Source organism: Uloborus diversus, chromosome 1 (genome assembly GCF_026930045.1).
Source record: "Uloborus diversus isolate 005 chromosome 1, Udiv.v.3.1, whole genome shotgun sequence".
NCBI classification, from domain to species: Eukaryota; Metazoa; Arthropoda; class Arachnida; order Araneae; family Uloboridae; genus Uloborus; species Uloborus diversus.
Window position 1 is genome coordinate 78,762,009 of NC_072731.1, and position 12,178 is coordinate 78,774,186.

At 33.6% G+C, this 12,178-nt stretch overlaps 1 long non-coding RNA gene across 1 annotated transcript; it reads right to left on the reverse strand.

Annotated features, from left to right (window-relative positions):
• Positions 1-747: 747 nt before the first annotated feature.
• Positions 748-12,167, reverse strand: LOC129230601 (uncharacterized). Its single transcript, XR_008581157.1, has 2 exons — positions 2,587-12,167; positions 748-956 (listed from the first exon to the last, which is right to left on the reverse strand). It is a non-coding gene; the product is annotated as an uncharacterized LOC129230601 (long non-coding RNA).
• Positions 12,168-12,178: the final 11 nt, after the last annotated feature.

Sequence of the window (12,178 nt, forward strand, 5' to 3'; positions counted from 1 at the left end):
TGATTACGGGAACAGGGTGCGAAATTAAAAATATCTCACCTAGATTTAAGAAAGGGGTCACACTTAACAACGTCACACTTCTGAACTAACTCAATCTTTCGATGTATTATTTAATGATATTTTTAACCATATTATCAGGGAAACTCCAATTGCTCAGAATGTCATTAACTTATTAACCGAACTCTTTCCTTTTTTACTCAATTCCTCACTTTACATACTCTGGTTTAAACATGATTACACTTTTTTTTTCAATTAAATGAAGGGATTACCATAGTTGATTTCTCTTACACTCAGGGGACGTAATATTAAGACTGCCTGTGCAGCTTATTGCAACCTTTATGCTAAATAGCATGAATAGAAGCCTAGCTCTGCATAGAAACACAAGGAAAGGTCACACAAATATCCATAATTCGTAATAAATCTTCCACGATTACTTTGTCACCTCATGCACTTTTAACCACTGCAACTTTTACTCTCAGATAGGGTAAGTATTTGAAACGAGGGTCACACAAATCATTTTTACTTAAAATCAGGGATCAGTAATTCCGGTAAACACCACAACATTGTTTTGAAATTTTGCCATTTTATCGTACATTTGCATACATAAGGGTTAACTGAAGGAACGAAAATTTCTTTTTCATGTAAATCTCTTAAACTCGTTTTCAACAACGTCTTTTACCATGTTATCAGGGCATTTTTTTTAACGTGTACACTCAAAAATGTATACCAGTTACTACACTTCTTCTCTTTACACAACTTGTGTTAAAACCATCACAATGTTTACTATTTTTGCAACGCTTGTGGTCGTTATTTTGTTTTTTTACACCAGGGCACAGAATTTTCAGAACCGATAACGCAGTTAGTTAAAACCGTTTTGTAAAACTATAACGCATCATGGGACGTGAACTCGAAGAATGGGTCACACAACTCAATCGTATATTTGTAACACTCAACACCTCACTTATTTAAGAAACTACCACAAAGTTCATTAAAATGGGCTTTTCTAAACACGTTAAAATTACTCTATTTTTTTAGCTCGGTATTTCAAAAAAGGGCCACATAATTTCCGCAACACAAAATTGCACACTTATAGCATTGATTACCACATTCTAACTAATTCGGTCTCATCGAAGAACTTATTTAACAGATTATCTCAAAACCACACCGTTTTCACTGTTTAATAGAACTCTTCTTTTGGGATCACTTTTCATTAAATTATGTAAAACCTTGTTTCTTTTAATTACTCAGAAAGGGCATCTTAAGTGAAGGACATATTGTTTGAACTGACGCAACCAACCTAAATTACATTCTTTTAAACTCTGAGGGTAAAATTACGAAACAGGACACGATTCTTCCTAGGACATAACACGGGGATTTTTTAACTCGAATTATTTCACATAATACAGACTTAGTACCAATTTACATCAGAACGTTTTCCGTAACAAGGCGCTTAAAACGGGACTTAGTCATTCTTTAAAAACCTATGAGATACACATTTGTAGGGAAATCATTAAAATCTCTCTCTCTCTCTACTATTAAAATCGTAGTATTAATTAATACAGTCAGGGCAAAATTTGCCTCTGCTGCTTATTCAAGATCGTTTAAAAACCATATTTACCAGATATCACTGATTACGGGAACAGGGTGCGAAATTAAAAATATCTCACCTAGACTTAAGAAAGGGTCACACTTAACAACGTCACATTTCTGAACTAACTCAATCTTTCGATGTATTATTTAATGATATTTTTAACCATATTATCAGGGAAACTCCAATTGCTCAGAATGTCCTTTAATACTTATTAACCGAACTCTTTCCTTTTTTACTCAATTCCTCACTTTACATACTCTGGTTTTAAACATGATTACACTTTTTTTTCAATTAAATGAAGGGATTACCATAGTTGATTTCTCTTACACTCGGGACATAATATTAAGACTGCCTGTGCAGCTTATTGCAACCTTTATGCTAAATAGCATGAATTAGAAGCCTAGCTCTGCATAGAAACACAAGGAAAGGTCACACAAATATCCATAATTCGTAATAAATCTACCACGATTACTTTGTCACCTCATGCACTTTTAACCACTGCAACTTTTACTCTCAGATAGGGTAAGTATTTGAAACGAGGGTCACACAAATCATTTTTACTTAAAATCAGGGATCAGTAATTCCGGTAAACACCACAACATTGTTTTGAAATTTTGCCATTTTATCGTACATTTGCATACATAAGGGTTAACTGAAGGAACGAAAATTTCTTTTTCATGTAAATCTCTTAAACTCGTTTTCAACAACGTCTTTTACCATGTTATCAGGGCATTTTTTTTTAACGTGTACACTCAAAAATGTATACCAGTTACTACACTTCTTCTCTTTACACAACTTGTGTTAAAACCATCAATGTTTACTATTTTTGCAACGCTTGTGGTCGTTAATTTGTTTTTTTTACACCAGGGCACAGAATTTTAAGAACCGATAACGCAGTTAGTTAAAACCGTTTTGTAAAACTATAACGCATCATGGGACGTGAACTCGAAGAATGGGTCACACAACACAATCGTATATTTTGTAACACTCAACACCTCACTTATTTCAGAAACTACCACAAAGTTCATTAAAATGGGCTTTTCTAAACACCTTAAAATTACTCTATTTTTTTTAGCTCGGTATTTCAAAAAAGGGCCACATAATTTCCGCAACACAAAATTGCACACTTATAGCATTGATTACCACATTCTAACTAATTCGGTCTCATCGAAGAACTTATTTAACAGATTATCTCAAAACCACACCGTTTTCACTGTTTAATAGAACTCTTCTTTTGGGATCACTTTTCATTAAATTCTGTAAAACCTTGTTTCTTTTAATTACTCACAAAGGGCATCTGAAGTGAAGGGACATATTGTTTGAACTGACGCAACCAACCTAAATTACATTCTTTTAAACTCTGAGGGTAAAATTACGAAACAGGACACGATTCTTCCTAGGACATAACACGGGGATTTTTTAACTCGAATTTGTTCACATAATACAGACTTAGTACCAATTTACATCAGAACGTTTTCCGTAACAAGGCGCTTAAAACGGGACTTAGTCATTCTTTAAAAACCTATGAGATACACATTTGTAGGGAAATCATTAAAATCTCTCTCTCTCTCTCTACTATTAAAATCGTAGTATTAATTAATACAGTCAGGGCAAAATTTGCCTATGCTGCTTATTCAAGATCGTTTAAAAACCATATTTACCAGATATCACTGATTACGGGAACAGGGTGCGAAATTAAAAATATCTCACCTAGATTTAAGAAAGGGTCACACTTAACAACGTCACACTTCTGAACTAACTCAATCTTTCGATGTATTATTTAATGATATTTTTAACCATATTATCAGGGAAACTCCAATTGCTCAGAATGTCATTAACTTATTAACCGAACTCTTTCCTTTTTTACTCAATTCCTCACTTTACATACTCTGGTTTAAACATGATTACACTTTTTTTTTTCAATTAAATGAAGGGATTACCATAGTTGATTTCTCTTACACTCAGGGGACATAATATTAAGACTGCCTGTGCAGCTTATTGCAACCTTTATGCTAAATAGCATGAATAGAAGCCTAGCTCTGCATAGAAACACAAGGAAAGGTCACACAAATATCCATAATTCGTAATAAATCTTCCACGATTACTTTGTCACCTCATGCACTTTTAACCACTGCAACTTTTACTCTCAGATAGGGTAAGTATTTGAAACGAGGGTCACACAAATCATTTTTACTTAAAATCAGGGATCAGTAATTCCGGTAAACACCACAACATTGTTTTGAAATTTTGCCATTTTATCGTACATTTGCATACATAAGGGTTAACTGAAGGAACGAAAATTTCTTTTTCATGTAAATCTCTTAAACTCGTTTTCAACAACGTCTTTTACCATGTTATCAGGGCATTTTTTTTTAACGTGTACACTCAAAAATGTATACCAGTTACTACACTTCTTCTCTTTACACAACTTGTGTTAAAACCATCACAATGTTTACTATTTTTGCAACGCTTGTGGTCGTTATTTTGTTTTTTTTACACCAGGGCATAGAATTTTAAGAACCGATAACGCAGTTAGTTAAAACCGTTTTGTAAAACTATAACGCATCATGGGACATGAACTCGAAGAATGGGTCACACAACACAATCGTATATTTGTAACACTCAACACCCCACTTATTTCAGAAACTACCACAAAGTTCATTAAAATGGGCTTTTCTAAACACCTTAAAATTACTCTATTTTTTTTTAGCTCGGTATTTCAAAAAAGGGCCACATAATTTCCGCAACACAAAATTGCACACTTATAGCATTGATTACCACATTCTAACTAATTCGGTCTCATCGAAGAACTTAGTTAACAGATTATCTCAAAACCACACCGTTTTCACTGTTTAATAGAACTCTTCTTTTGGGATCACTTTTCATTAAATTATGTAAAACCTTGTTTCTTTTAATTACTCACAAAGGGCATCTTAAGTGAAGGACATATTGTTTGAACTGACGCAACCAACCTAAATTACATTCTTTTAAACTCTGAGGGTAAAATTACGAAACAGGACACGATTCTTCCTAGGACATAACACGGGGATTTTTTAACTCGAATTGGTTCACATAATACAGACTTAGTACCAATTTACATCAGAACGTTTTCCGTAACAAGGCGCTTAAAACGGGACTTAGTCGTTCTTTAAAAACCTATGAGATACACATTTGTAGGGAAATCATTAAAATCTCTCTCTCTCTCTACTATTAAAATCGTAGTATTAATTGCTATAGTCAGGGCAAAATTTGCCTCTGCTGCTTATTCAAGATCGTTTAAAAACCATATTTACCAGATATCACTGATTACGGGAACAGGGTGCGAAATTAAAAATATCTCACCTAGACTTAAGAAAGGGTCACACTTAACAACGTCACATTTCTGAACTAACTCAATCTTTCGATGTATTATTTAATGATATTTTTAACCATATTATCAGGGAAACTCCAATTGCTCAGAATGTCATTAACTTATTAACCGAACTCTTTCCTTTTTTACTCAATTCCTCACTTTACATACTCTGGTTTAAACATGATTACACTTTGTTTTCAAATTAAACTGAAGGGATTACCATAGTTGATTTCTCTTACACTCAGGGGACATAATATTAAGACTGCCTGTGCAGCTTATTGCAACCTTTATGCTAAATAGCATGAATAGAAGCCTAGCTCTGCATAGAAACACAAGGAAAGGTCACACAAATATCCATAATTCGTAATAAATCTACCACGATTACTTTCTCACCTCATGCACTTTTAACCACTGCAACTTTTACTCTCAGATAGGGTAAGTATTTGAAACGAGGGTCACACAAATCATTTTTACTTAAAATCAGGGATCAGTAATTCCGGTAAACACCACAACATTGTTTTGAAATTTTGCCATTTTATCGTACATTTGCATACATAAGGGTTAACTGAAGGAACGAAAATTTCTTTTTCATGTAAATCTCTTAAACTCGTTTTCAACAACGTCTTTTTACCATGTTATCAGGGCATTTTTTTTAACGTGTACACTCAAAAAACGTATACCAGTTACTACACTTCTTCTCTTTACACAACTTGTGTTAAAACCATCACAATGTTTACTATTTTTGCAACGCTTGTGGTCGTTATTTTGTTTTTTTACACCAGGGCATAGAATTTTAAGAACCGATAACGCAGTTAGTTAAAACCGTTTTGTAAAACTATAACGCATCATGGGACATGAACTCGAAGAATGGGTCACACAACTCAATCGTATATTTGTAACACTCAACACCTCACTTATTTCAGAAACTACCACAAAGTTCATTAAAATGGGCTTTTCTAAACACGTTAAAATTACTCTATTTTTTTAGCTCGGTATTTCAAAAAAGGGCCACATAATTTCCGCAACACAAAATTGCACACTTATAGCATTGATTACCACATTCTAACTAATTCGGTCTCATCGAAGAACTTATTTAACAGATTATCTCAAAACCACACCGTTTTCACTGTTTAATAGAACTCTTCTTTTGGGATCACTTTTCATTAAATTCTGTAAAACCTTGTTTCTTTTAATTACTCACAAAGGGCATCTTAAGTGAAGGACATATTGTTTGAACTGACGCAACCAACCTAAATTACATTCTTTTAAACGCTGAGGGTAAAATTACGAAACAGGACACGATTCTTCCTAGGACATAACACGGGGATTTTTTAACTCGAATTGGTTCACATAATACAGACTTAGTACCAATTTACATCAGAACGTTTTTCCGTAACAAGGCGCTTAAAACGGGACTTAGTCATTCTTTAAAAACCTATGAGATACACATTTGTAGGGAAATCATTAAAATCTCTCTCTCTCTCTCTACTATTAAAATCGTAGTATTAATTGCTATAGTCAGGGCAAAATTTGCCCCTTCTGCTTGCTTATTCAAGATCGTTTTAAAAACCATATTTACCAGATATCACTGATTACGGGAACAGGGTGCGAAATTAAAAATATCTCACCTAGACTTAAGAAAGGGTCACACTTAACAACGTCACATTTCTGAACTAACTCAATCTTTCGATGTATTATTTAATGATATTTTTAACCATATTATCAGGGAAACTCCAATTGCTCAGAATGTCATTAACTTATTAACCGAACTCTTTCCTTTTTTACTCAATTCCTCACTTTACATACTCTGGTTTAAACATGATTACACTTTTTTTTTCAATTAAATGAAGGGATTACCATAGTTGATTTCTCTTACACTCGGGACATAATATTAAGACTGCCTGTGCAGCTTATTGCAACCTTTATGCTAAATAGCATGAATAGAAGCCTAGCTCTGCATAGAAACACAAGGAAAGGTCACACAAATATCCATAATTCGTAATAAATCTACCACGATTACTTTGTCACCTCATGCACTTTTAACCACTGCAACTTTTACTCTCAGATAGGGTAAGTATTTGAAACGAGGGTCACACAAATCATTTTTACTTAAAATCAGGGATCAGTAATTCCGGTAAACACCACAACATTGTTTTGAAATTTTGCCATTTTATCGTACATTTGCATACATAAGGGTTAACTGAAGGAACGAAAATTTCTTTTTCATGTAAATCTCTTAAACTCGTTTTCAACAACGTCTTTTACCATGTTATCAGGGCATTTTTTTTAACGTGTACACTCAAAAACGTATACCAGTTACTACACTTCTTCTCTTTACACAACTTGTGTTAAAACCATCACAATGTTTACTATTTTTGCAACGCTTGTGGTCGTTATTTTGTTTTTTTACACCAGGGCATAGAATTTTAAGAACCGATAACGCAGTTAGTTAAAACCGTTTTGTAAAACTATAACGCATCATGGGACATGAACTCGAAGAATGGGTCACACAACTCAATCGTATATTTGTAACACTCAACACCTCACTTATTTCAGAAACTACCACAAAGTTCATTAAAATGGGCTTTTCTAAACACCTTAAAATTACTCTATTTTTTTAGCTCGGTATTTCAAAAAAGGGCCACATAATTTCAAAACAAGTGCAAGACAAAATTGCACACTTATAGCATTGATTACCACATTCTAACTAATTCGGTCTCATCGAAGAACTTATTTAACAGATTATCTCAAAACCACACCGTTTTCACTGTTTAATAGAACTCTTCTTTTGGGATCACTTTTCATTAAATTCTGTAAAACCTTGTTTCTTTTAATTACTCACAAAGGGCATCTGAAGTGAAGGACATATTGTTTGAACTGACGCAACCAACCTAAATTACATTCTTTTAAAACTCTGAGGGTAAAATTACGAAACAGGACACGATTCTTCCTAGGACATAACACGGGGATTTTTTAACTCGAATTTGTTCACATAATACAGACTTAGTACCAATTTACATCAGAACGTTTTCCGTAACAAGGCGCTTAAAACGGGACTTAGTCATTCTTTAAAAACCTATGAGATACACATTTGTAGGGAAATCATTAAAATCTCTCTCTCTCTCTACTATTAAAATCGTAGTATTAATTAATACAGTCAGGGCAAAATTTGCCTATGCTGCTTATTCAAGATCGTTTAAAAACCATATTTACCAGATATCACTGATTACGGGAACAGGGTGCGAAATTAAAAATATCTCACCTAGATTTAAGAAAGGGTCACACTTAACAACGTCACACTTCTGAACTAACTCAATCTTTCGATGTATTATTTAATGATATTTTTAACCATATTATCAGGGAAACTCCAATTGCTCAGAATGTCATTAACTTATTAACCGAACTCTTTCCTTTTTTACTCAATTCCTCACTTTACATACTCTGGTTTAAACATGATTACACTTTTTTTTTCAATTAAATGAAGGGATTACCATAGTTGATTTCTCTTACACTCAGGGGACATAATATTAAGACTGCCTGTGCAGCTTATTGCAACCTTTATGCTAAATAGCATGAATAGAAGCCTAGCTCTGCATAGAAACACAAGGAAAGGTCACACAAATATCCATAATTCGTAATAAATCTTCCACGATTACTTTGTCACCTCATGCACTTTTAACCACTGCAACTTTTACTCTCAGATAGGGTAAGTATTTGAAACGAGGGTCACACAAATCATTTTTACTTAAAATCAGGGATCAGTAATTCCGGTAAACACCACAACATTGTTTTGAAATTTTGCCATTTTATCGTACATTTGCATACATAAGGGTTAACTGAAGGAACGAAAATTTCTTTTTCATGTAAATCTCTTAAACTCGTTTTCAACAACGTCTTTTACCATGTTATCAGGGCATTTTTTTTAACGTGTACACTCAAAAATGTATACCAGTTACTACACTTCTTCTCTTTACACAACTTGTGTTAAAACCATCACAATGTTTACTATTTTTGCAACGCTTGTGGTCGTTATTTTGTTTTTTTACACCAGGGCACAGAATTTTCAGAACCGATAACGCAGTTAGTTAAAACCGTTTTGTAAAACTATAACGCATCATGGGACGTGAACTCGAAGAATGGGTCACACAACTCAATCGTATATTTGTAACACTCAACACCTCACTTATTTAAGAAACTACCACAAAGTTCATTAAAATGGGCTTTTCTAAACACGTTAAAATTACTCTATTTTTTTAGCTCGGTATTTCAAAAAAGGGCCACATAATTTCCGCAACACAAAATTGCACACTTATAGCATTGATTACCACATTCTAACTAATTCGGTCTCATCGAAGAACTTATTTAACAGATTATCTCAAAACCACACCGTTTTCACTGTTTAATAGAACTCTTCTTTTGGGATCACTTTTCATTAAATTATGTAAAACCTTGTTTCTTTTAATTACTCAGAAAGGGCATCTTAAGTGAAGGACATATTGTTTGAACTGACGCAACCAACCTAAATTACATTCTTTTAAACTCTGAGGGTAAAATTACGAAACAGGACACGATTCTTCCTAGGACATAACACGGGGATTTTTTAACTCGAATTATTTCACATAATACAGACTTAGTACCAATTTACATCAGAACGTTTTCCGTAACAAGGCGCTTAAAACGGGACTTAGTCATTCTTTAAAAACCTATGAGATACACATTTGTAGGGAAATCATTAAAATCTCTCTCTCTCTCTACTATTAAAATCGTAGTATTAATTAATACAGTCAGGGCAAAATTTGCCTCTGCTGCTTATTCAAGATCGTTTAAAAACCATATTTACCAGATATCACTGATTACGGGAACAGGGTGCGAAATTAAAAAATATCTCACCTAGACTTAAGAAAGGGTCACACTTAACAACGTCACATTTCTGAACTAACTCAATCTTTCGATGTATTATTTAATGATATTTTTAACCATATTATCAGGGAAACTCCAATTGCTCAGAATGTCCTTTAATACTTATTAACCGAACTCTTTCCTTTTTTACTCAATTCCTCACTTTACATACTCTGGTTTAAACATGATTACACTTTTTTTTCAATTAAATGAAGGGATTACCATAGTTGATTTCTCTTACACTCGGGACATAATATTAAGACTGCCTGTGCAGCTTATTGCAACCTTTATGCTAAATAGCATGAATAGAAGCCTAGCTCTGCATAGAAACACAAGGAAAGGTCACACAAATATCCATAATTCGTAATAAATCTACCACGATTACTTTGTCACCTCATGCACTTTTAACCACTGCAACTTTTACTCTCAGATAGGGTAAGTATTTGAAACGAGGGTCACACAAATCATTTTTACTTAAAATCAGGGATCAGTAATTCCGGTAAACACCACAACATTGTTTTGAAATTTTGCCATTTTATCGTACATTTGCATACATAAGGGTTAACTGAAGGAACGAAAATTTCTTTTTCATGTAAATCTCTTAAACTCGTTTTCAACAACGTCTTTTACCATGTTATCAGGGCATTTTTTTTAACGTGTACACTCAAAAATGTATACCAGTTACTACACTTCTTCTCTTTACACAACTTGTGTTAAAACCATCAATGTTTACTATTTTTGCAACGCTTGTGGTCGTTAATTTGTTTTTTTACACCAGGGCACAGAATTTTAAGAACCGATAACGCAGTTAGTTAAAACCGTTTTGTAAAACTATAACGCATCATGGGACGTGAACTCGAAGAATGGGTCACACAACACAATCGTATATTTGTAACACTCAACACCTCACTTATTTCAGAAACTACCACAAAGTTCATTAAAATGGGCTTTTCTAAACACCTTAAAATTACTCTATTTTTTTTAGCTCGGTATTTCAAAAAAGGGCCACATAATTTCCGCAACACAAAATTGCACACTTATAGCATTGATTACCACATTCTAACTAATTCGGTCTCATCGAAGAACTTATTTAACAGATTATCTCAAAACCACACCGTTTTCACTGTTTAATAGAACTCTTCTTTTGGGATCACTTTTCATTAAATTCTGTAAAACCTTGTTTCTTTTAATTACTCACAAAGGGCATCTGAAGTGAAGGACATATTGTTTGAACTGACGCAACCAACCTAAATTACATTCTTTTAAACTCTGAGGGTAAAATTACGAAACAGGACACGATTCTTCCTAGGACATAACACGGGGATTTTTTAACTCGAATTTGTTCACATAATACAGACTTAGTACCAATTTACATCAGAACGTTTTCCGTAACAAGGCGCTTAAAACGGGACTTAGTCATTCTTTAAAAACCTATGAGATACACATTTGTAGGGAAATCATTAAAATCTCTCTCTCTCTCTACTATTAAAATCGTAGTATTAATTAATACAGTCAGGGCAAAATTTGCCTATGCTGCTTATTCAAGATCGTTTAAAAACCATATTTACCAGATATCACTGATTACGGGAACAGGGTGCGAAATTAAAAATATCTCACCTAGATTTAAGAAAGGGTCACACTTAACAACGTCACACTTCTGAACTAACTCAATCTTTCGATGTATTATTTAATGATATTTTTAACCATATTATCAGGGAAACTCCAATTGCTCAGAATGTCATTAACTTATTAACCGAACTCTTTCCTTTTTTACTCAATTCCTCACTTTACATACTCTGGTTTAAACATGATTACACTTTTTTTTTCAATTAAATGAAGGGATTACCATAGTTGATTTCTCTTACACTCAGGGGACATAATATTAAGACTGCCTGTGCAGCTTATTGCAACCTTTATGCTAAATAGCATGAATAGAAGCCTAGCTCTGCATAGAAACACAAGGAAAGGTCACACAAATATCCATAATTCGTAATAAATCTTCCACGATTACTTTGTCACCTCATGCACTTTTAACCACTGCAACTTTTACTCTCAGATAGGGTAAGTATTTGAAACGAGGGTCACACAAATCATTTTTACTTAAAATCAGGGATCAGTAATTCCGGTAAACACCACAACATTGTTTTGAAATTTTGCCATTTTATCGTACATTTGCATACATAAGGGTTAACTGAAGGAACGAAAATTTCTTTTTCATGTAAATCTCTTAAACTCGTTTTCAACAACGTCTTTACCATGTTATCAGGGCATTTTTTTTAACGTGTACACTCAAAAATGTATACCAGTTACTACACTTCTTCTCTTTACACAACTTG